The sequence below is a fragment of the Apteryx rowi genome, unplaced genomic scaffold (genome assembly GCF_003343035.1).
Source record: "Apteryx rowi isolate R43461 unplaced genomic scaffold, aptRow1 scaffold_38, whole genome shotgun sequence".
In the NCBI taxonomy this organism is placed as follows: Eukaryota; Metazoa; Chordata; class Aves; order Apterygiformes; family Apterygidae; genus Apteryx; species Apteryx rowi.
The window spans coordinates 248756-274334 of record NW_020450307.1 but is presented as its reverse complement, the minus strand read 5'-3'; positions in this window follow the sequence as shown (position 1 = coordinate 274334).

The following is a 25579-nucleotide window of genomic DNA, read 5'->3' as shown; positions in this document are numbered from 1 at the left end:
TGCTCTTTCTGCGAGTTAAACCCCACACGAACAATTTATTTATAAGCAAAATGTGCTTTTTTTTTTTTCTTTTGATATTTGAATTTTAATGAAATATTTTGTCAAAATGGTGATAGTTTTTGACCTGTTCTCTCTGCTTAATTCCACCCTGGCGTGTGGAGGCTGGCTATTATGGAAAATCCAAGAATTTGCTGCTCAGTCACCCAACTCAAACTTTTATGAGCTTGCAGACGCACAGCAGTTACTCTCCTAAGCACGGAGGCTCTGAATATGTTTCCCACATAAGTAACGAACTCACTCGCAGGAACTACCTGCTCTTTCAAAGATCTTGGTAGTCCTTTGCTGGAACACGCAACGCTATTTCTAAGGAAGGCTAAAGTGCAGAACCCATGAATGACGCATAGGGTGGAGAGAAGGGAAAAGACCATGTGAATTTGGGCCGTGTGAATTAACGCTTAAGGAAGCTGGTGCCCAGCAAGGTGTGAATTTGCAGCAAACGGTTCCCTCCTTAGCAGGTACGCTGGAAAGCCTCGCCGTCTTTGCCGGCGCAAAGCGAGCTGCACGAGGAGCGCTGTGAACATTGACGGTGCCACATGGGGGAGTTGTTGAAGAAGAGCTGCATCGCTCCGTTCCTGCACACCTAGGAGCCCTAGGTGTTTAGGAGCCTAATTCCTTTTAGTTCTCCCCCAAACACCCGTACGCATTTAAACACCTAGTTCACTTGTAAAGGGGGCTGTTGCCAGCACCTGCAAAGTTATCCCGGTTTGTGGAAGTGCGCGTGCAGCACCTTGCAATCGCCAAGGGCGCTGTCGTAGGAGAACCGATCAAGCAAGGTAAAATAACGCGGCGAGTCGTTATCACGTCCGCGTGCTGCGTCTCTGCGTGCTGACATGTTGTCTTAACCTTGCTGTCTGCTCCCGGCGTGACTGTTTAGCAAGCGGTGATTTGACAGGGGGGATTTGCATGAGGAAGGGAGGCTGGCTGGTGCGCGGGGTGGTTGAAATGATTTCTTTTTGCTGGTTCCTCATACGCAGAAAGTAACAACAGTCCCATACAAATGGCTTGTGATTTACTCCGGCCTGGTGGCCACCTTTCTTGTTTCTTCTTAAAATAATACTTTCCAGGTGACTGTGAATTAGTAGTTAACATTTATTTATGTATGGGAGATCTCCGTAGAAGCCACCTAGAAATGGCTGTAGGGGAAGAGAATACCCGTACAATATGAAGGCCAGAAAAGTAAGACTTTTCTTCTTGAAATACCTTTCCAATCTCCATTCTTTCCTGCACTGACTTAAAAAGATGTTTGCTCTAGGACAGTGACATGTTTTATAAAATGCTGGCAACTGGATTAACAGGTAGAAGCACCTGCAGTTGTAGAAGGGACGAGTTGTGAACACGTAGGTAGTCTGAGGGAAGTGAAAAATCTCTGAATTTCCCAATTAACAAAAAGGTACAAATGGGCAGTGCGGCCCCAAAAAGCAATGACGTGCTGCCCCCCTGGAAGATTTACTTCGGCTGATGCAAGGCTTAACTGCTGCTGCGCGTTCACGCGTGACCTTCCCCTCCTGGCCACGGCCCGCCAGGGGCTGCGCGTATATGCCACCTTTTCCCTCCTCGGTCCTCTTACATAGCGGAATTCAAAATCACTGTGTGATGTGTGCCTCGCCTAACATTCCCCAGTTGTTTCTCTTTCCTTTCCAAATGATGTCAGTCTTCATTATTTTTGGCATAATGGTAGCAAGAAGAATGTCTGTTTTTCTAAAAAGCTTTTCTCTTTCTCTTGTTTCTGTGTTCTTAACAATCTTTGATCAACTAAGGATTTTTTTAATCTTTCTGGTTTTGTCTTACATTGCAAAAAATCTAAACCAAAATAATAGAAAATGACTTACCTATTACTTCCCCCTTTGGAGGTTATTAATATTGCAGACATTGCAGTTAGGCTGTAGAATGCAGAGCAAACACAACATAAGGTGTTAACTGACATCTGCGGTCAATGCTTGTCTTATATTGGCAAAAGCCACCAGGATTTTACATGAAAACAGTATTCATGCCTGACATTGCTTTTACAGAATATAGCAGCTTCATTTTTTTGAGCTGCCCACTAAAAAAAATGCATGAAATTCCCAGCCTCCTCTGAGATGAATGCCCGGCCCTGTTTAAGTCATGTTTAACGTGCAAATCCTGGTTTCAGAGTAGCTGTTATGTGTTACTGCAAACCTTTTTCTCTGGGATCCCTGTCCCCATGCTTAAGGGCAGCTGCATGCAAAGAGGCCGGGAAACAACCCGGTGCTTTGGCACTGCTTCACCACTGTAAGCCGGTGGTTTGATCCGTCTCCGTCTGCGAAATCTTGACCTACAGCATTCCAGACCGCTGGAAGCGCTGGCATCAAAGATAGCTCAGTTTTGGCGTGCTCCCCACAAGCAAGTTGCCAAGACTCGGACCCGGGATCTCACTTTTCAAGCAAGAACGTTGCTGCCCGGGGCCAGCCGGTGTCCCAGGCACCCCGTCCCCGCCGGCAGCAGCCGGGCTGGGCCCCAAGACCCCGGGAGCAGCCCCTCGGAAGCAGAGCCGTGTTTCCCAGGTGCACTGACCTTGGCGTCTTTACGTCAATGTTGTTTTGAAAAAAATTCAGCCAAAATTCTTCACCTGTAGGCCAAACTTGGGCAAAATTTTCGAAACTCAGTCTCTGAATTTTCCTAACATGGTGCTTTAGCATTCACACCAATGCGGTTCGGGCTGAAATCAGAAGTGCAATGGTGCACAGAGCTCCTTCCAGGGGGGCGTTAAAAATATAAGGGAATCGGTTCCTCTGATTATAGACTTTTTCAAAAAAAAAACCCGCCAAGCACCAAATAATGCACTTGAGTTCATACGACAGGCCGTGGCAGTGACACCACCTATTCACCTGAGTGCGTGGCATTGAAGGTGTAATTATAGTTTTCCACGTGGCCGGTCGCCACTTCCACAGCGCTCACGCTACCGGGAGTCGGACAGACCAGAGATTATCCCAGCCGTGGGGTGCGGGGCTCTCCGCTCCTCGCACGGGATTCAGCAGAGTCCTTTTTTCCTAAGCAGGTGAAGTGAAAAGGTTATCGGGAGAATCCTACCGATATCTTCCACCCTTAGTTCTCTGACTTCACCGGCGGGTGCTACATCAGAATAATTGTTGCTCCGTCAGGATTTACTGCCATCGCTTCGCGGCGTTGTCTGTGCTGACTTCTCCCCGCCGCACTGCCATCCTGTTAGAGCTGGTGCAGCAAAGGGAGCCAAATTCTTCCCGATTGCTCGGTTTAAGCATGGAAATAAAGCCGAAGCTTCCGAGGGGCTCGTTGCAATCGGTAGACGCTGTGCTTGCAGCCGAGCTGCGGACCGGCTCTGCGATCCCTCTCCCCATGGATGGTGCCTTGCCAAACCGGCCAAACGCTTCCTCGTCTCTTATACACCCTGCGAGAAGCAGCAGTTACTGCCCAAACCGTGGTGGGGAAGGAGGTGCAGCCTAACGGAGGGGTCCTGCGTGAGCACATCTGCCTTGTTTTCGGTAAACGGGGCGGTATGGAGGTGCATAGCTGGCTGCTTTCTGTAGCCAAACCAGCGTGAATAGCTGGGCCCAGCTTTCCCAGGGAACCTGTGCTGGATCAGGAAAGTGAACCCGAGGCTCCTGATTTCCTGCTGTTCACCTGTTGGACTGCTCTTTTTCTTTTTTAATCGGCATGCATTCAGCGATTAACACTGTTAAGCTACTTCTTAAAAAATAATGGAATTAGTTTCATAACTGAAATGAAAGCAGAATGAGGGCTTGAAACCTCCTCCTCCTTTTAGAATGGATATATATAGGTGTATATTTATAAAATAAGGTTTTTCTAATATGGTTTACAATGAAAAGCTGCGCAGAATAACTATGCACTCCCCGCTCATCTTGTTAACATAACCCTCCCTGTCAAATCCAAAATTATTGGCTAACCTGATTCTCACCGCTGCCCCTACATTACTCATATCATCAGTGATGACTCTGCACAAACATGGATATAAACCAGTCCAACAGCTGTATTAATGTATCTGCTCCACTGGCAACACAGGAAAATGCAATGTTTGCAAAAGGGGGAAGGAGAATTGATAGTGCAAAGAATTTTATTGTGGCACATTTGAGAGCAGAGCACACAACGGAGCAGGAATAAAGACCATATAAAAATAGTTGGCAGCAACTCCTGCAAATCTTTCAAGGTATGAGATTCTTATTTTAGTTGATTTACTGGTATGACAAGGAAGCAATCATCATTAATCAAAATAACTCATTCCTACTCTGTGTATGAAAGCTGAATTTAGATGAAGGTCATGGAAAGGAAATGATAAACAGCTCGGGGTATTTAGTGGCTTGGCTTTGATAGGGAGTCCATTTTTGGTGGGTAAGTAGATTTTGCAAAATGCTGATTATTTTCAAAAATGTATTTTTCAAAAAGTATCTTCATACCTACAGCAGCTTTGCAGATGCTGATGTTCCTGTGTATGCACGGGGCGGGGTGATCTCCTGGCTGTCGTTAGTAGCAAGGACTACTGTGTTGAAAAGATTTCGCATTCTCCTGGTGGCAGGGAGAAAGTAAGATCTGGATAAGATATTCAGAAGTTGAAAACTGATATGAGTCAATAAGTGCCAAACCACATTTTCTGAATAACTTTGAGACTAAGTTGCTGAAACTTTGGAGAATTTTATCTCTTGTGCATAATTGAGATTTCTATCTTGTGCATAATGCCATTTCTGCTTCAGCAAGTGTCTTTCCTTGTCCTTTGTGGTGCAGTGTTTAATTTCCGATGTGCCGCACACTCTCTTCCATGCAGCGTCCCGCCAAGGAGGACTTTATTTAAAACCAAGCATTTTGGGATCAAGGAGGTTTATTTTCTATTCTATCTTCTCCCTGTCTCATAGGCACATGTTGTAAGTCCTCACTTTTTTGTCTGGAAGCCTCTGTGAAGCATTTGAACCTTCCGAAGAATACGTGTATATATTTTTTGCTTTGGCATGTGTGTTTTTTCAGTAACACAAGCGCTCCCAAGGAATGCAAACATGCATGGAAAGCAAAACTGAAGATCAGCTCCCAAATACTGGGGACTAATCCAATATTACGAAAGCTGTGAGTTATAATATAAATAGCGTACACCTATGTCAGCTCATGAATCAGAGTATTTTTCCAAGTGATCTCTTGTGGCGGCCTAGTAAAATAATATATTACGTGCTCCGAGGCAGCGTTGCGCTGGGATGTGGAGCGTGGGATAATTAATGGCTTGTCGAGCCGCGGTGCCGCTGGCGGTGGCAGAGAGCGGCCCTGCAGGACCTGCGCGCGTCCCTTCTGCGGGACGGAGCCCCTTTGGAGAAGAAGCCTGGAGGGGGAGCAGCTTCGCTACCCAGGATGAATACGTGGAATAACCCGCGGGGAGTCACGCGAGACGGTGGTAGCAGGTGTCTCCTCTTCTCCCGCTGCAGGACGCGTGCCGAGAGCCCAAGCGGGGAGGAGGAGCCGGCTGGCGGGAGCGCGGGCGCTCGCGAGGTGCAGCATCAGCCTCGCCTGCAAAGTCTGGCTTGTTACAGAAGCAGAGGATAAAAAGACTTAACGGGAGCTTGTTCCTCAATGAACAGAGGAACCGTAAGGCAGGGTTAAAACTCAGTAAAAAGTGAATTTTCAGGACTGAAACGTTATATGTGTTCAGTTGTGAATAGAAAATGATGTGTCCTGCGTCATCTTTCAAATGGTAGGAAATAGGGAGACAACAGAGCCTGAAGGTCTGTGCCGCGGGGAAGAGGTGGGAAGGCAAAGTGGAGCCGTGCACGGGCTGGCAGGATTGAGGGGAATTTCTGGAAAACAAGGATCCTGCATGCTTGACTTGTCCCCAGCTGCGCGCAGGCTGTCAAGGATGGCAAGCGGAGCCAGGGCGAAACAGCATCCAAATGTCAGTTTTCTATTGTACGGGGATCGATAAAAAGAGAAGGAGGGAAATAACTTTGCAGAATTACGTTTTTGGCCTTTGGGGCCATGGTTGTGGTTGGTAGTAAGGTGGCCGTGCTAAACCCTTCAGCATTTTTCCCTGGTATTTGAGCTGGGTGCCGCCTTTGCCCGTTGGCTTCGTTATTCCCTGCTTTCCCGCGTGTGGAGGAAGTCCTGCGCGTGTCCGTTCCGGAAAGGATGCTCTCCAGCAAGCACCCTTCCTCCAAGAAATGAAAGCTCTTGAGACCTCCTGAATTGCCAAAAGTGGGTCGATAGTGTTGTTCTTGCCGTTTTAGAGCGCTGACACTGGTAACTTCAAGAAAAAATGTAGCGGTACAGGAGGTTTGGTGGCCGGGTACGGTTGCAATATAGAAATAGCACAGATTCCTGCCATGTCCCTGGGTCAAAGCTGAAGTCAATAGTTGTGGGACGGTTATAGCTTTTTTTTTTTTTTTTAAGAGATGGTGTTTTGGAAAATGTGAGCTTGAACGTTTGCAGCATGTAGATATTATTTTTATAGAAACATTTTTTCATAATAATATTTACATATCAATATAGCAATGCTAAAGACCCAAGTCCCTCTTGCATTTGCAGACATTAAAGGATAACAAACAATTGATGAGTTTGGGTTTTGTTGCAAGCACGAGCGTGTAGCGAAAGGTAGCAAGGAAGTGAGCAGAACTTCTGAACAGAAGGACAAATCTCTCAAGCTTTGGGCGATCCTTTAAAGCGGTTGGAAGAGGCAGTGGTATGGGGGACCCCCAGGTCCCTGGTTCTCGCTAGCACATGTTCAGTTCTGCCATGCTGCTGGACCTTTGGCATAAGCCAGCTGAAAACTGATTATTGTCACGCGATGGCTCAACTTATACATGGTGAGCAAAGCGGTGCTGAGTAAAGCCACGTCTTTCCGTGGCTCTCTGCGACTGCTGAGCACCATCGCTAACCGGGAGTAAACAGCAGAAGTCCCTGAGCAGAAGAAAGGATCAGTAAAAAGCCTCCTTAGAAAGGAACCTCCTGGATACATCCAGGACGATAGCGACGGCTTTAAACAGTGCTTTGCTCCGTAGGTGTCGAGAAAAGAGGGCAGCCAGAAGGTAGCCTGATTTCTGGCACAAGCTGGTTGTGAAGCACTTGGTGCTCTAATAGCTTCCAGTTGCCTCAGGCAAAGGAGGTTAACTGTGAATCCTAGGATAGAAATCTGAGCGTTGCGTTCCTTATAAAAAACGAGAGATCTGAGTAATGTGTTTTTAAACAAAACCCCCTAACAAGGGAACAGCTGGAGGTATTTGTGAATGATCCCAGGCTGAGGAACTAGCCTGAAATTTTTTGAGGGTTTCTGAGCCTTTGGTAAGAAACTGTACCGAGAGATGGATCCGGGATGAAAAAGCCCAGAGAGCAGACAGAACTGTGAAAGAGCCGTAATTATCTTCTGACAAAGCAATTAAAATTTGACAAGCAAAGGAAGTCTCGGCACCGGAATGAAGCTTACGGAAGTGGAGAGAGCTCCAAATGTGAGTTTTATAGAGAACCCCAAGTACTGTTGGAAAAAAATGGCCCGAGGCAGAAAAGGGGGTGACATTCGGGGTGAGAGTTCTCCAAAAATAACGTGGGGAGCAGTGCGGGCAGTGGCAGACAGCAGGAGCCGTCGCTTCGCGTCGCCCCGGCCAAGATCCTCGTGGGCCAGGCTGCAGCCTAGGCTACACTTCTATTGTGTAAAGGTAAATTTGGGGGGGGGTTCTACCCAAATCTCCCCATTTGCTACTATTTTAACTAAGTCTTGTTACGGAAAAATGGCTCTGTTTTCCTCTTGTCTCTCAAATGCGACCAGATATATATATATATATAAAAAATAGGTGGATAGATAGATAGATAGATAGATAGATGCTACTTGTTCTAAATGGCTGAAGTCTGCCAATGAGGTACGCTATGAAAACCAAAAAATCACTTAAGGACAGTCATTCGTGTCTGACATGGCATTGCGTGTGAGCTTTACATTTTCTCACATTTGATAAAACTGATGCAATAATTTCCAAATTTAAGTGAAATGTACCTGCAGGTTGACTGCACAAACGAACTGAATCATTTGCACAAAGTCTGTTTGGTGTCTTCCCAGTATAATGACACTGGTCTGGTCATTATTTTTCTTTGCTGTAACTAACAAAATGTATCTCACTGGTTTTTGAATAAGTAGTGCTATAGACTTCAGCTTTGATCCAGCAACATGCCAGCAAACTGTGCCATTCAATCTACTGCAAAACAGCATTTACTAGTGCATTATTTTTATTCTAATGCTCTAATACAGCAAGACCTGCTGTGCACTGGCTAATGTGGCTTCTTCTGTCTCTTCATCGCAGCAGTTGGCTCTTTCGTGACCTGGGAGAGCTGCAAATTCTATTAGTTTAAAAGCAGCATCAGCCCCGAATATCTTTCTGCTTGCAAACTCCAAACTGTGTTTGTCTAATAGATACAGATATATATAGATACACATTTTCGTGTTGTAATTGGGGTGTTTTAAGAGTTGCTTGAGCAACGAAGCACCATGAGGTGGGAAGTCAGGGAGAACGTGTGCAAGCTTTGCGCGGTGGGTTTTGCAGTCCAGGCTCCCGCTGAGACTGGAGGCTGCCCAGATCTCAGCAGGAAAGCTCGTCGCTGACGATGTGCTGCTCTAATCTATCTTTAATTGCTTTAAAATAATACGGCAGAAAGTAATGACTTAAATAACTTTACAGCTCTGGCTAAATCTCACTGAGCAACTGGTCGTGCCTTGAAAGTCCCAGCTGAAATGAATGAAGGAATGATGGCATTTCTGTACAGGCTAAAAATCAACTTTGTTTTTCAGTTCCAAAAAATGCTTGCAGAAGAAGGGGGTGGAGGGCGGGTGAAGTGGTATGGTAATATTACACAGTTCTTAGCACATTTGGAAAGTCTGCTCTTCATCTAGCAGGTATATTGCTTTGCCTGATAAGCACTGTAGATGGCCTGATTTGACAGGATAAAATGCAGCAAGTGGCAACATTAATCTTCTTTAGCCAAATGAAAATGATTTCTTCCCTGAAGAGCTCTCTGTCTTCACCGATCTATGAAGCTGCTGCCAATATTTCCGGGAGCAGAGATGTTTACTTATACGTGCTGCCCCTTGCTGGCCCAAAGGCTCCAGTCTGGGCGTAAGAAATAAATGTTTGAGGATGCCTTGGTGCCCCACGTTCCATCAGCTACCTTAATTGGTCACTGCCTCCTTTCAGGAGGGACTTATCCACGAAGAAGTAATCAGGCCCGAGGCGGGTGGACCCGCTCTCCTTTCCCTGCTCTTGCCGCAGGCAGGAATAGCCGCACGGAGGTCACTGGTTAACGCTGGCGTGAGAAGAGATGGAAATGGGAGAAGGGTGAAGGCCTTTGCAAGGCCAAGCGTGGTGTGACTGCCCGTGCGCTTCCAGTGCACGCTCTGATCAGAATTGACTAAAGGTTTCTGCTCAGCAGCTTCTATTGATTTCAGTCTGTGTAGCCCATTTCCTTCTCTTGCGTCATTTTATTGCTCAAGGAACTGCTATCTTATCTTGCTCTGTCACCTTCAGAGTAGCTGGGTAGTGACCTTTTCTGTCTCTTTCCCTATTGGCATAAAGAAAATGAATTTGGTTTAGCACATTAACAGTTAATTTTTAAAGAAATCATTCACTGGAGAAACTCAAAGAAAACCCAAATCGAATGAACTAAACAAGAACGGGGTGTCTCTTGCAGATTTATAGGTGGCAAACTAAAATGTCAGGGGGTCATGTATTCATCTGTCAATGCATAATGCAATTAGACAAGATAATTGGGCAAACTAAGCTTTTAATGGGGGCTGGAAAATGCATTAGCTTAACTTCATTTGCTTTGATTTGATAGCAATACATTGTTGCTGGCAATGAGCCTAAGCTGCAAAACTGAATCTGGATTTAGAAACAAAGCAAGAAATTTTCCAGTGGGAACACAAATCCAGGCAGCTTTCTGAATGTCCGAGGCTCAGCTTACGGTAGAAACAGTATCACAAGCGTGTTTTGCTTTACATTTTGAATGAGGAAGGTTCAACCATTGAAATAGTGGGGGCAGCTGTAAATATGAGGCGGGTAAGATCGCTTAATTCAAGTAACACTTCATAAAAATCCCTAAGAAGGAAAAGGTCTCTTCAGTTATACAGCAGTTTTTACTGTGATATCTCCAAACACGCTGAGAGAATGATTAAATATTCTGGTTCTCATTTTGCAGATGGGAAAAGGAAATTCCAAAAACTTAAGTAAATTTTCTAATTTCTTTAAAGCAATTGCAGAGGCAGAAGTAGCACTCGCGTTTCCAAAGTCAAATCCATCCTTATAGCTTAGGCCCCTGTGTGGTGCTTTGACCCTGCAAGAGGGTCTTGATTTCTAATTTCTAATTTGCACATGTTCAGGAGTTTATCTGTACCCTGCTATCATTTTTAATAGCTGGCGTATTCCAGGTATTGAATCCGAAATAGTAGTCACATTCTACATCGGAAAAAAGCAAAAGTAAAATCTCTAACAGGTAGGTTTGGAATTACCACCGAATCGATAAATATGTTTCAGGATGCAACGATGAAGTATTAAATGATGTGCTTACTTTAGTTAAACACAATTATGTTTAACTAATGTAAGCCAACATATTTGATTTCCGCCGCCCAGGCTTTCTATTCACCGTGTGTCTGAAGCCTTGCGGTAGTGATCAGCCGGCTGCATTCAGAGGAAATTGTTTCTTTATGGTTTAAAGGGGAAACACTCTTCCAGATAACCACATATTGCATCCAGTAGGACTCTTCATCCTTCTTCAGCACACTCAGCGCCTGGAGAAGGGAGCAAATAACAAAAAAATGAAGGGAGAAATTGAAGAGCAATGGCCTTGAACTGATGAGGGCCCTAATTCCGCCAAGCACTCAAGCGCGTGTTTAACTTCTGATCTCCGTCAGCTTTGACGAAGCTGTGACTTTGAACCCAAAAGCTTTTCCACTTTTTTTCCGCTCATACTGACTGGCCTAGCGAAAGATATTTCCTCCCCCTAAAACTTGTTCTCGTCCCTGCAGACCCGTAGGTAGGATGGCATCGCTGCTGCGCCGCGCGGGCGGCTCCAGACGTACCTGCCGGCCGATGCCTCCAGCACAGGCTCTTCTCACCCCGGCCCAAAATTGCAAACACCGTGTCCAGCATCAGAGGTCAAGGCGTCTGGGAGCAGTCCCTTTCTTCCAGAGTAACCAAAGCGTACTATTTTTATGCTATACCTGAGAATAGACAAGAGTTGTTTCCCGTAGCCGCGCTAGTGAATCGAACAGCGTGTGCGTTGTCGTACTGCGTTTGTCACCGCAATTGAGGCCCCGAGTAGGAACAGCCACGGTTTTCTCCGAATGAGGGGAAGAGTGATCCAGCGGTAGGAGTCTGAACTCCCTCAAGCTTTAGCGTTTAAGGCAATTACTGCACTTTTCATTCCGGTTTTGTGTACAGAAAGCTCTTTGAGAATTAAAAAGAGAAGCAGCGAGGGTTAGAAACTAAGAAACAACCATTGCCAAATGCCCTTTTTTTTTGACTCTGGAGCAAGGCTGCTTTATATTTGCCCACCAGCTTCCCCTTCCTTGCTGCTTGGCCGGTGTCAGGTTAGTGCAGGCAGTCGCAGGGACTGTAATGCAAAGTATAAATACAAATATAAGCCGTGGGGCTGTGGAAGCAGTGTGTTTATGAAAGTCCCTTCTCCGAAGGGAAGACGTGCCTTGCTGCAAAGAGCCCGTTGGAGGGAAATGCGTAGCTGAGACGTAGCTTTCGGGGCACAAGTGCAGCGGTGGCAATCAGTGGGGTTAACAAAGCTTTTGTATTGCATGTACCGGGACCCCCATTGCCATTGATTATATGTCAGATGATCCTGAGAACCACTGACAACACATATTTTCAACAGACAGATATCATTAGCCTTTTCCGATTTCTCTCAGAGACGCGGGAATTTATGGAAACCACCGCTTCTGTAAAGCTCTCCAGTAGGAATCTGGATGATGATATACAGCACTATGAAACCTAGAATTTGAACACGCTAGGTTAATAAACACTAGCAAGTCACCACAACTCACAAATTAAAGGCCCTAATTTTCACAGCCGGGCTGCAAGATCTAATTAAGGCTGGTGGTGCAATTCACAGTGTTTGGAGAGTAACTGCCGCGTCGAATTTGTCAATGGGTTTTGCTACCTTCGTTTTTGAAGAGTGCCTCCCGTAATTTTTGCAAAGACGAGAAGGACCTCGAAGGCAGGAGGAAGATTCCTCCTGCCGCTGAGAGCGTTGCGTGTGATGAGCCCGCGCAGACCTCTGCAGAGCGCTAGCCCATCCGCGGCCGCCTTGTTCCCGCACCGGCAAGAGGAACGTGGAAATTCATGATAAGACAGTCCCTGCCTCACTCACATCCAGAAGACCTAAGCAAAAGGGGATTGGGAATCTGGCCAGGGAACCTGGTGGCCTTCGTTGGTGAGAATGGGGTTCCCTTGGTCCCAGGTGAGGATGGCTTTAGAGAAGGAGTCGCTCCTCGTGTTGTTAAACCGTAGCCGGCGAGCCTGAGCGGTTCTGCTCCTTTTTGTGGGAAAGGCAGCTCTTTCTCAAAGGGATATAGGGTAACTGACAGGTTATTTTGCACCTTTGCGGTTGAAAGAGCAGTGTCCCCAGCAGCAGAGAAACCAGATGAAAAGCTCGAAGGAACAGAGTGCTGGGAAGGTTTTCTGGTGACAAAACACAGGGATGAGATAATGCCACCGCGTGGAAAAACGCTAGAGGATTTATCCATCGGCATGTGAAGGGCCATGTGCTGACTTGCAGCCCGGTCGCTCCACGAGCGGGTGCAGAGCGGGGTCCTGATGCTTTTTAGGGTGTTCGTCGTGGCTCGGGAGGAGGTTACTGAGGTGCCTGGCGCAGCGCTTTGAGCCCTCCATAGCGCATGACGTGAGGACTGGGCAGCCTCGCCGTGCGTGGATGGGAAGGAGGGTAAAATCCGTAAGGATGGACTTTAGTAATAGCGGAGCTGTACTCTTTTTTATTTTTAACAGCAGGTCCAATTCCTGGAATATTATTCCCTCCCTCAGTAAATCCGTTTCTCCATTTGTGGGACATGAAAAACAGCGTTGCCGAAGGGCGCCGGGAGAGTAAGCACCTCGCAGCGCTGAGGGTGTAGAAATAACAAGGTGAAGGAGACCAAATCAAGCGGATTTGTGCAAACTGTTTTTCTGTATGTTTATGCAGGGCCTGGTAAAAATCAGGTTGGGAGCATCGTCTCCGTGTGCGGCAGTGGCCTTTTCAGGTGGCGGAAGGGAAATGCCGGGCAGCTCCAAGCGGCATCGCAGGCTGCCGGCCGGGCGGGGGAGTCGCAAGAAAAACACGAGGAAAAGCTCCGGTTCCTCTGTGGTTTGCATTTCATTATCATCTCTTGCTGGTTATTTTCTAGGTAATAGAGATGCTGCTGGGTTCATTTCGTATTATTCATCTCTTTAAATTAGGCCAAAGACAGCTAATGCCAGCAATGGAAAGTTTGCTTTTATAAAAATGAATACTATTAAGTGTAATTGGTACATGGCTGTTATCTTAACGGAGTGTGCCTGGGGGTAGGAGCCCCTGATATAGCTGCAGGCCATTGTGTTCAGCCTGGCAGAAGGATTAAACAACCCTCAAGTTGCTCTTTGTTTCCCGGGAAATGAATAGCTAATTGCAAAGCCCGCACCACACCGGGCTCTCAGGCGTTCCCCTTTGACCAGATTATTGGGATATTCCTGTAACACCACGGCTTTCTCCTGGTGACAGAAAAAAACAGAAGCAAAGAAAGGGGATTATTTATGAAAATTTGCATCGGATGCTTAGAGCGCTTTCCGCCCTAGGAAACTAAGTCTTCATATCTTGGTGCCGTTGGATAGCGGGGTTCATTATATTGTAGCATGCTGAGAAACTGTTCTTCACACTCTTTAAATAACCCAGCTCCCTGCCTGGGAAACCCGTGTCGGGCCAGCACGCGCGCACCGTGCCTGCTTCCCGGGGGTGCCGACTCCTGTGCGCCAGCGGAGCATCCGTTCGTGGGCACCACTTTCTCCCGTAACATCTATAGGCCAAAAATGGGCTCAAACGCTCTTGCTTAGGGCTCATGAGTTATAAAAATATCCAGAACAGCTTTTATTTTGCATTAGCAGCCCTTCTGATCGCCTTTCCCACTAGCAAATCATCTGGGAAACGGAAGCAATACCACTGCTAAAGCAAATTCACCCGGGTTGGCAGGTCTCGGACAGAGAATTCAGAAGTCTTGACATCTGGAGGTAGAAATGATGTTCCTCCTGCTTGTCTGTGCAGGACTACGTCCACAATAAACCTGGGTGGGTTTTTTTTTTTTGGCCTTCAGATAATCAAATACAAGCTATTTATCAAAACCCAAATATTGTGAGTGTGTCTTCCAAAGCTGATAATATTCAATGTCCCACTCAACCAGCCCTTGGTCAGACATGGTCCTTGTGCTGTGCCCACAGATCACTTTGGTATCGGGTGCTCTCCACGAACAAGAGCCCTGCAAAGGAAAGAAAAATAAGCTTTACCAGAAAAATACGTCATGTTGTTATTCATCTAAAAATTCATTCGAGCAACGAACGTGATGAGAAACTCTAGCTGCAGGAAGCCTCCTCGGGCAGCATCTGTTCCTGCATCTCAGACAACTCAGTCCCTCCTCACTTCGCCTGCTGGGCTGAAGCTTGTCTCCATGGGTTGCTCATGGTGCCGGTCCACTTACGCATCGCTTGGCCAGTTTTGCTCATAAACTTGGTTTCATGTGGTCTCCTGATTTGCTTCTTTGCTCCAATTTGGCTGTGCATATGCTTTCAGAGCTTGGGGATTCATTGCACAGGATTTCTGTTTGGTAGTAGACCCTTGGGTCCTCGTTTTTACTGAAGAAGCTAAATATCTTGCATGAGATTTTTGAGCACCCACCACTCCAGATAAAATTGGTGGAGAACTGCGTATACTTAAAGTTTCAGAGCCCATTTAATTTTGATTTGCATCTGGTATCTAGGGCAAACTCTAAGAAGTGTCATATTTCATCCTTCCTATTTAAAGTCTTGCTGACTTTTGTGAATTTATCTAACTCTCTTGGTATTTAGTGTTTTTTCTCATAACATTCCAGCTTTGACTGTCAATTGATCACATTAGAACAGAATTATTCAGTTAAAAATAAAAGTTTGTGTCCTCTGAGATGCTGAAAAACAGTTGGAAAAAGACAGAACTTTAAAGAGAAATGTAAGACAAATAAAAAGAACCCAGAATTTTCTATTGTGAACATCTCAGAAGTTTTACACTAGTGAAAAAGTGGAGTCTTTGGGGAGTTTGCAGGTTGGTCATACTGTAGGAGAACAGTTGACGCAGAAGAAAAGCTCTGCAAGTAAATCAGGATAGTGGAGGGTTTTTTTGATTTTTTTCTGTGTAGTTTGTAAAGCCTGTTGCTCCACTCTGCTAGCTGTGCTCCTGATCTCGGATGATTTTATAAAAGTAAATGGCATTTTAACAAGAGAGGGGGAAAATGGGGGAGTGAGCAGTGTCTGTAGCAAATCGGGGGACAACTTTCCTGGTCCAGCTCTGCCAGATGATGCTTCTTTGATGCGTCTGGCACCTGTGTGTTTGGGCATTTGCCTTTTCCATTTAAAGCACTAAGCTGCCATCCAGGGATGGGACTCCAGGGATGGGACTGAGAAGCAAAGTGGAGGTGAGCAAGACAAGTTAGATGTGAGGGAGAAAGATGCTCTTTGCGAGCAGGGTGTTTTGTGCCGTTTGACAGGATCCTAAACCCAGGAGCTCCACGGGGTTTGTCAGGAGTTTGTGCATGCAAAAGCTGCAGCTTCTCAATCCCATGACCCTGGCGAGAAGATTTCTTTTGAATACGGGGAGGTTTCCTGCATGGCCAGCTGCCCTTTTGTCCACAGTAATGACTGGTTCCTCAGTCACATGGTTCTAATTACAGACGCCTAATTGCAATGCTACACTCAGCAATTACAGTGAGATGTCACTGCAGGCAGGCTGCCTTGCCGAAATGCCAGCTTTACAGCTTCCAGTGCAAGAGCGAGTAGTTGGCAATGGTTCTTCTTCTCGCTCTCGCAGCCCCAGTGCTCCTCCAAGCTCCATGAACACTAGCTTGCGCACTCAGTGAGTAACAGCAATTGTTATCTCAGGCCCATAAGCCCAGGGAAGGAATATGAGGACAAAAAAGCAGGGTTTTTTTTCCCCCAACCACAGCTTCACAGGTCTCGTGTTACTAACTCATTCTTTAATTCCAGCCTGATTTCGGATGCCTTTTGCCAGTCGCAGAAGGCTCCCTGGAATTGCCCTTTCTCCCCCATTGCGTTCATCCGTTTGCCGACAGAGAATCACGGGGAATACTATGTTTTGCATCACGACACTCCTTTCCTTGGAAAAAATACGCCGTGTCGTTCAACAAGGCTGGCCTGGAAAGCGCGTTTTACTGCAGTGGGCGACTTTGTCGCTCCGGCACCTCCCAACCGAGCTGACCCAGGCGCAGGCTGCGACGTGCAGCGGCCGGCGAGCGGGAGCGCTGGGAGACACGGAGGCAAGCGGGAGCGCGCCGGGGGGTATCCCTGTCCCTGATGTCGTTATGAACATCCTAACCTCAGTACTCTTCCAGTGGAGCTTTCCGTGCAGACTGGATTTCACTGCCTCTTATTTAATTACTACGTAGATTATGCTTAATTTACAAACAAAAATGTAGTAAGGGAATACAGTGCAACAGACGGGCGTGTGCTTAAAAAGAATCGAAACTGTTGGGGAGGCCAAGGAGAATTTTCTGGCACAGCGAGAATGAGAAGTATGCGTTTAGTGACCCTTACTGATGCAAATCACGTAATTCGCTTGCAGTCCTCGAAGCTTTTGAGAAGACAGATTAATGTTTTCTGGGAAGGGAGGAGATGGGCCACAGGACAAATCACTGTGCAAGCTCATTAGCAGCTCAGGAGCAGGCAGGGTTAGTTGTGCAGACCACAGCTTGTCTGCAAAAGGTTTGGCAGCCCTCTCAGCCAGCAGCCAGGGAACGGCGAACCCCGAAATGTGCAGTCTGCCGCCGCCAGCGCCTCCCAAAATCCAGGTGCTGCCGCAGAGACCCGCGAGGGTGCTTTGGGGCAGAAACCGTCCTTCTGAGACAGCTTCACGCAGAGCTCAGTGAAATAATCCGGGCTAAAAATAAAACGTAATTTTATCACTTTGCTCCATCTTTCCTAAGCCAACAAAATGATAAGACCACTGGGGAAGCTCGTTAGGCGAGTGCAAAAACATGATTCATGCAATTAACTGGCTTCATTGCTTGGACAGTGCTTGAAAGCTGACTTGGAAAACTGAAGTTTCTGCTGGACTTTTTGCACCTCTTCAAATGCTAGGTGGAAAAGTGACGGGAGAAGAATGACGCATTTGTGTCCTGCTTCCTCCCCTTCACTCCTCTGGATAGGGAGGCTGTTTTCCAGACCTCACCTGTATACAGATTTAAGGGACTGTGTTGGGAAAGAGAGCGATGCCGACAGCTTTAATGAGCGAGGTGCTAACCGCCCGTCCTCTGCAGCTCGTGATGGTGGGACACGCACTGACCTCAGAGGGCTCTGCCTGGACTCTGCCCCGGTGTCGCAAGAAGCGCCAGGCATCGACACGCGTGTGGGCGAGCAGGGTTGAGCAGCGGCTTGCGTAAAGCGGCAGAGCTCCGCTGCTTTAATTCAGGTTTACAGGTCGGCGACGAGCGAGGGCCGCGGTCTTTAACCCGAGGCTGGATTTCGCTCGCGGAAGCGTCCGCGGATATGTGTGTTTTCATACCGGCTGCGGTCTGTCAGCCGCGCCGCAGCCGTCGTGTCATCTGCGCGGTCGGAAAATGATGCTCTGACGACACTCGGCCCTGGGTGGCATTTCTTCACTCTCTGGTAGGTGCCAGGAACGGTCAATGGCAGGCGGCAGGCCTGTGTTTTGCTCCCTTTAATCGTGTATTCCAAAACCAGTGATTATGACTCATTAAAAGCAACAGATTTCTTATTAATGAACGTTTTGTGCCAGCACCCAGGGCTTCGGGGTTGCATTTCCACAGACAATTTGGCTACAAACGTCTCAAAAAGGAAATCAGCCTCCGAAACTGCAGGAATAATTTGCGTCAAAAGAAGTGTCATCCTACCTGCAACCAGTTAATGTTATACTTTGTCCCTGAAACATGAACTCTTAAAAATTACTGGTTTTCTAATTCATCTCTGGAAGTTTTCATTATCTGCATAACATTAAGTTCGGTGGTTTCGCTAGGGACTGAATAGTCTGAAGCGAAAAATCGTAAAGCTCTGCAAGGCAGGGAAAGGCTGGAAATGGGGATGCAAAAAGTCTGCTTGTGAGCATACGACCGCTTGAAATTAAGATCAGAATAAAAGAAATGTATTTCAAGGCCGTCATGATCTGATTAAACACAGCAAAACCACCTGAAAGCTGTTCTAATATTTTAGTAGAAATGTTTAAAAATTTTAAAACTCACCTAACCTTTACTGTGAATCTTTGCACTCGGAAAGCTCGTACGATCAGAAGCCAGCACAGGCAAACTGGTACGAAACCAGCAGTTCAAAAAAGCAGCCTCATTTTGCAGTGTTCAATTAGTATAATGAATAAGTCATGAAAAAAGAGGTCTCACCCTGACCCCCAACTCTAAAACTAATGTGAATAAGAGTCATATCAAAAGAACCTATTCGTGATCAAACTGAGAACAGAAAAGTAGGCAAAATTAGTAACAGAATATTCCATTCTTCCCCAGATCAGGCCACTTTGTCCTTTCCTACATCATCAAAATCAAGCTCCCTGCATTTTCCCGGTTACTTGGGAGGATACATAAAGTGTAATAAATGCATTTTATTGCCAAAACATTTCTAAGCAAAGTTTATTTGTGCACACTCTGTCGCTAACTTCCTCTTGTAAATATTAGGTGGGTGTGTTTATTTTCCTAAATGTGAACAGCTGTAATGGTCTAGGAGACAGCTTTAATGAACACGTATGTACTTCAGGGAAAAAAAATCTATTATCTTCTTTTTTTTCAGCAAAACTCACTTTTTTTGGCGATTTACATTTTAAATTGCAGTTTTACTATACTCCAGCAGTAAACCAGTGGCTCCAGAAGCGTTAATGCATCTGAAAGAAATGCCAGGTGTTGCAGAATTATTATTATTATTAGGGAGAAGTTGGCTGGTGGTGCAGCAGGTATATAGATACATATAGGGTTTCCGGAGCCCTAAACGGTTTACGTTAACAAAGCATGTTGTAATAAGAAAAGCACTTGGAGTCTCTGAACTCACCTTTTCATGGTAACCATGGTCCAATCCTGGTTTTACCTAAATAATGGGAGTTTTTCTAGTGCTTCAGGAGAGTCAATATTTGCTCTTTCCACTTTTTGGTGCTCATACTCGTTTTTCTTTTCTGAAAGCCGTTTTCGAGGCTTGGGGAGCCTCTGGCAGAGACACGCACAGTTCAAAAGCAGCTTCTGGCTGCCACCGTCCCACCTGCGAGGGTTTCTTTTCTGAGTGTACTCCTGACTAACGTAAATCCAGTACGGAAAAACACACTGGTGTCTCACACGCAGCCGCTTTCTGGTGTTGACTTTTTCCCGTGAAAAGAAAATATATTCCTGCCGAGAAAGCCCCAAAAGACTGGGATTTTCAGGTGTTAACGTCACCAGGAGGAGGTGGGGGGCCTCGGCCCGGGAATGGCCCGGCCCCTCATTGCGTTTGGGACAAGAGGTCGGGAAAAAGAAATTCAAGGCATCTCCCCCGTAAGCCACAAAAGCTTGCTGCCGATCCCGTCCTGCTGCTATGCACAGTCGGCATTTGTAGAAGTCAAAACCATGGCATTTTTACACTCTTCCATAGTTTATTCTTCTAGGAGCTCATATATACGTATATACATATACATATGTGTATATATATATATATTTGTGTGCATATCGCTTTGAGAATATAGTTGCATCGCCGCAGCTTGAATTGCAGCTGGCTGTATTTCGTTCCTTTATTTCTAGTTACATCCCTCTTCTCCAAACTATGCACTTCCTCTGCATGCTGGGTACCAACACATTTTCCATACGTTTGGCCTTGCATCCGTGTGTATTTGTCATTTCTCTATGCTGTACATAGGGATCTTTTTTTAACTTTTATTGTCATTCAGTGTTCCAGTAATAGGACGTTTCTGGCTGCTCTTCTCCGCCATGAGGTGAAGGTGAGCTTATTCCAGGGTCATTTAAGAAGAAGATGACATCCTCCCTGATTTGCAGTGGGAACCTGTTATTATGCAGCTTGAAAACCCACTGGCAGTTTATGCACATACCTCATGCTGCAGACTCATATCTTATTTATTGTCCACCGTTTAAATTAAGTCACTTTTACTGTGGCTCCAAGGCATCTTTTCCCCCTTGAATCTCTGTTTCCAATTAATTTCCCCCAGATGTCATTAACTTGTATTTTTTCAGGTTGCATCTCATTTTGTTTTCTGTCTTTTTGGTTAATAACAAAAACATAAGGGGTCACTTTGAGCCAGAGGAACTAATGGGCAATCATGAATATTAGGGAAGCTTGAAAAATTATTAGGGTGATGAAATCTTTCTCATGCTACATGCTAATGAAAACTCAGCATGTGGCTGTTTCTGATATAATCCCGTTCCTAGACTGATTGAAATATTGTGAAAGCTTTCTTCTAAAAATATGTATTCTAAATATATATACATTTAGCTTGCTGTGAAATCGGAGTGCCTTTTTCTTCTTTTGATGAACTCTCGTATGAAATCTACTTGGTGGACATTTGTAAAGTCTTATAAAGCTGCTTTTGCTTGACATTTTATGCATCTTACAGCAGGAAAATCTGAGCACCCAGCAGAGCGTGCAGATCCTCAGTATGTGATACCTCCCGCTTGTAGGCGATTAATGCCGGAGCCGGCCTCCCTTGTAGTTCGGTGGCTGCAATGCAAGATTGAGACTTAGGAGCCTGCTGTTCTAAAAGAAACGAAGTACAAATGAGTACTACATAGATTTTTTAAAATGACTTTTCTTGCCTAATTAAGAAGGTACGCTACTTCAGGGTGACCAATGTGTGTGTGTTGCACTAAGATGAAGCACAGCAATGTTAGTGCCTTTCGGACTGACGGTGAGGCAAACCCCCTGAAACCACTTCCAAGCAAGGGGGAAAGGAGACAGTGTTGTCCTTGTCTGCTATATCTTCTTGTTAAACTCAAGGGCCTCTTCCTCCCGCAGCACACCTCCTGCTGCTTATTTCTCCTAGAAATATTCCTCTTGGCTGTGAATACCAGGTCTCAGGTATTTCCCATATGTAATATTTGCTTCTCATTCTTCGTAGCTGTATGAAAAAGCCGAACGCTGCCTTACTTTTCTGCTTGCCAAGACACGCTGGCAATGCAAGCGGAGCTTTATTGGAATGGTTTGAGGAGATAGCGTTGGTTGCATGAACCTGAGTTACGGCTTAATAGAGATTCCCTTGAGGCACTGTGCCTTGAAGATATAGCCCATAATTAGGGGTTGTTTGGTGGCAAGTAGATAGCTGGCACATTGCCACCGCCCTAGTCCTCACCACCCTGCCACGAGGTGGCAATTGGTCAGGTCCTTCAAATACAGCAAGCCTGGGTTCGTGGTGTTGCCAAAGGGACGTAACGCGTGGGGGAGAAGGAAGTAGAAAATAATGACGGAGCCTTTCCCTGTGCAGTGCCTGCAGGTGAGAGAGGACTGCAGAGTCCATCGCTTAAGGGGAAGATACGCTGAGGAACAGGAATTGGCTGGGCTAAGGAAAGTCGCAGTCTGGGCTAGCGCGGGAACAACCGTCTGTAGCTGAATAACTGCACTGAAGCGGCAAACACATCATAAAAAGCGTAGCTTGGGTGTTGGGGTCTTTTCTGATGCAGTACAAGCAAAATTCTCCCTCCCGAATGAATGGCAGCTATTCATTTCAATGAGAGAAGAGAGAAGGAGTCAGGACAATTTTGCTAACCTTTAATAAGGCGCTCAGTCTATTTATAAATTGCCATCAATGTGTGGCTACACATTCGGCAAGTCAGCAAAATAAAGACAGATGGCAATAGTTTAATTCAAGTAGTTTTTTTTTTTTTAATGCAGTAAAACCATTACAGATTTCTTCACAGTTTTTGCTTCAGTTGGACAGCAATGCTCAGCTCTCCTGCAGCGTGGTCGCCCCAGGGACAGCGGCAGCGCTCCTCTTCGGGAATGCCTTCCTCACCGCCCAGGACGTGCAGATCCGTCCTCCTTCACTCTTCGCTGACCTTGTCCACCTGGGATGTCCTTAAACTTCATCTCGTCAGAGTTGGATCAACCTCCGTTGTCTATTGAGTTTAATACGCTCTTGAGAGACATCCGTGCTCGTGAGGATGGAGCTCATAGATTAGCGCCTCCAGGAGCTGCACCAGTTCAGAAAGGGGTGGCAGAAAGGGTTGAACATTGCTGTCCTTGCAATCTCCGGGTGCTGGCGGCCTGGGATAGACTCTCCTAGTCCCAGCAGATAATTCCCGCTTAGTGCCCCAAGGAAAGCTCCCTCGATGCTGGGCGCTAACAGACCTGTCGGTGCCTTGCTCCTCTCTCAGTCCTGATTCGTGCTTGCGCACCGTTGCAGAGGCAAAACGTAGCAGTTCTGAAATGAGCATCCGCAGACTGAGCGGAGCGACTCAAACCGAGGGAGAACGAAGAACTGAGGCAAGGTTTAAAGCGAGCTCCCCCGTCCCCGCTGCCGCAGAGCGTGTTGCCGCCGTGCGAGCGGCAGAGCAGGCGGCTGCGTGGGCTGGACGAGGCTGCTCGTTCGGCGAGCGCTCGCCCTCTGCGCTGCTGAGCTGCAGCAGGCGTTTTGGCACTTTCGCTTCTTTGCTAATCACTGAAAAGCCGTGTAATCAGGGAATTGCTTATGCAGCCCCAAAGCCGATGGGCTTTTGGAAACACAGGGCGGGATGCTACTGACCCAAGATGCCTGAGACCAAAGAGGTCCAGCGGCAGCCAGCTTGGCTTTGGGCATCCCATGGGTGCTCCGGTGGAGGGAGTACCTCTGCCCATGGAAAAGCTCGGAGTAATAAAGCAAATGCCTCCAGATTTGCTTGGAGCACGGGGCGCTTGCGGGATAAGCTCGTAGGCGGAACGGTGGCTTTGGGGAGCGTTTGTGTTGTGCAATGTCCTCTTTCTGTAGAAAAAACCTTGCTTTCCAGCAAGCAATGTGTATCGGTGGCCCAGAATTTAAGCATCTGTATTTCTAGGCACCGCGTTTGCCATCATCCTTGTTTGTCTGCGGCGAGCGTCGCGTGGCGATAGAGCTGTGCTCCGTGTTTAAAAGGGACGTGATGAAAAATAATTGCGCTCATCTCACCTCTGGGTGAGCTGCTGCGGCACGTACAGACGACGGAAATCTGCAGAGCCGGGCTCGCACCGAGTAATTGAAAATAAATAAATATTTCCGGCGTTAGCTAGGAGGGGAAAAGGGGAGCAGTTCCTTTATTTTGCTTGGTAGGCATAGGATCGCTTGCCCTGCAAAGGCCAGTAGGGTGCTCCTGCATGGAGCAACGGCGCCCTTGGGGCATGCACTTGCCCCCCCCCCCCCGCAAATATGTGGCTAAAAGGGATTCACCTGCGATCACCCGATATCGCTGCAGCTTGTCCCTGGGTAACCGATCCTGCCCTCACCGGAGTGTGCTGGTCTCTCTGTGCTGGTGTCTCTTTTCAGATACTTTTTGGTGGGTTTTGATCAAAATCAGTGTTTTCTGAAAAGAGCTTTGATCCTTCCTTCCCTGTCTTTAGGGGACACATCTAATAATGGAGATGAAATGTTTTGTTACTAAAAAATAAGGAAAGATGTCTTTAAAATTAATTTCCCATAGTACTATAAGGGGTCTCCCTGCACTCTCTCTAAGTGTCTGAATTTGAGGTGTATCTGCTTTCACTAATGTGAGTATTTTCAGTTAATTATTAATTGTAGTATGGATTACGTCTCCATTTCAGTGTTATTCTGAAGTGCCTTAACATAAAATCAGCGATGTAAGACATAAGCGTAGCTTGCTTGGAACACTGTCCTGTGTATTATTTTGCCAACAAACCAATATTTCGGGAGGGGTGGCCGCCGTCTCCTCTTAATGACCCGCTGTGCAGCCTTGAGCAGGTCTCCTCCTCGTGTCTCCCGTTCCTCTGAGCAGGGGTGTGTGCACGCACGGGTGACACTGGCCTCGTAGCATGTGTGCACGCAAATATTTAAGTAAAATTATTGTGCCTGGGTTTCTGCCTTCTCAGTTCAGGGTCAGTATAAGGCTAAAATCTCTTTTCTGAATTGCATATAGTAAACGTGGTTTGATTGTTGTGTTTTTAAGAAATAGCAACTGCAAGTTATTTGGATGTGCATATTTTCCGTTTTTTTTTCCAGCAGTACTGTCACAGTGCTGTGCTGGTTGGCCCATGGTGCACGGCAGGGAACTGGGCTGAGTACGGTCTTCTCATTGCCTGAAAGACTGAAGTTCACATGATTAACAAGGGTAAATTGGATTTCTAAGCCTCCTCCCAGTTTAATATTTTAAAATAATCGATAACAGCAACAAAATTACTAACATATGTCAAAATGTGCCTGTACAAAATAGGACTTTAGCCAAATGTCCCTATTTTGTCCATATGAAACTATTTTATGGGATTAGTGTGGCAGTGCAGGACAGCAAGAGTCATCATGGCAGGGGTGGGAGATGATGATTTAACAGATAGCTGTGTGCATGTTTTATTGAGACCGTGGAAAATCTTTAATTCTAGACTTTATATAATATATGCTGGTTTTCCTTTGCAACATATTGAGCTGGATTTGCTGAAATCATTAAGTGAAATCTCTGGCCTGTGTTGTGTTTCAGACAGTCACCATGGTCCATTTTGGCCCCAAAAGCTATGATGTGCGTTATTACATTGCAGTTTATTGGGTCCAAAGGTCACAACTGTCTACTTATTTTATCTTCTTATGTGTTCCTGTGTATCCACATTCTTTATGGAGCAAAACCTGCGACTTGTGCTCCTGCTGAATGATCCCATGTGCCGCAAACTCCTCTGGCGGAAGGAAAGGCCACCACTGTCCACTTTCATTTTGGCAGGCCCTTCTTGAGTCTTTTAGTGCCAGTGGGAACTATGAGGTTGTAGCTGGGCAAGCGAATATTCAACATGTTTTGGGGAAGTCTCCAAGAAGGAGAAGTTGCTGCTGAGCTTGTTAGGATTGTTTTCTCTGGAATTATGTTCCAGGAGGGGTCTCCTGATGTTTTGCATCATGTTAAGGTAACCTTTTTGGCTTTGCGGTCTGTGTGTCTTGCAAACGCGGTCTCTTCATAAAAACTTCAGAAATGCTCTGGAGCCGGAGACTGCGAGAGCTGCAGCAAGGAGCCAGTTGGTGCGATGTTGTCATAACAACAAACAATGATTTGAAATGCAGATTTTTTTCATCTTTACTCTTTACTTGTGATTGAAAGCTGTGGAAAATGGGGGATTTGCTGTACGGAGATTGTGCCTATTAGAATAAGAATGTGATAATAGAAGTTGGTAGGGTGCCC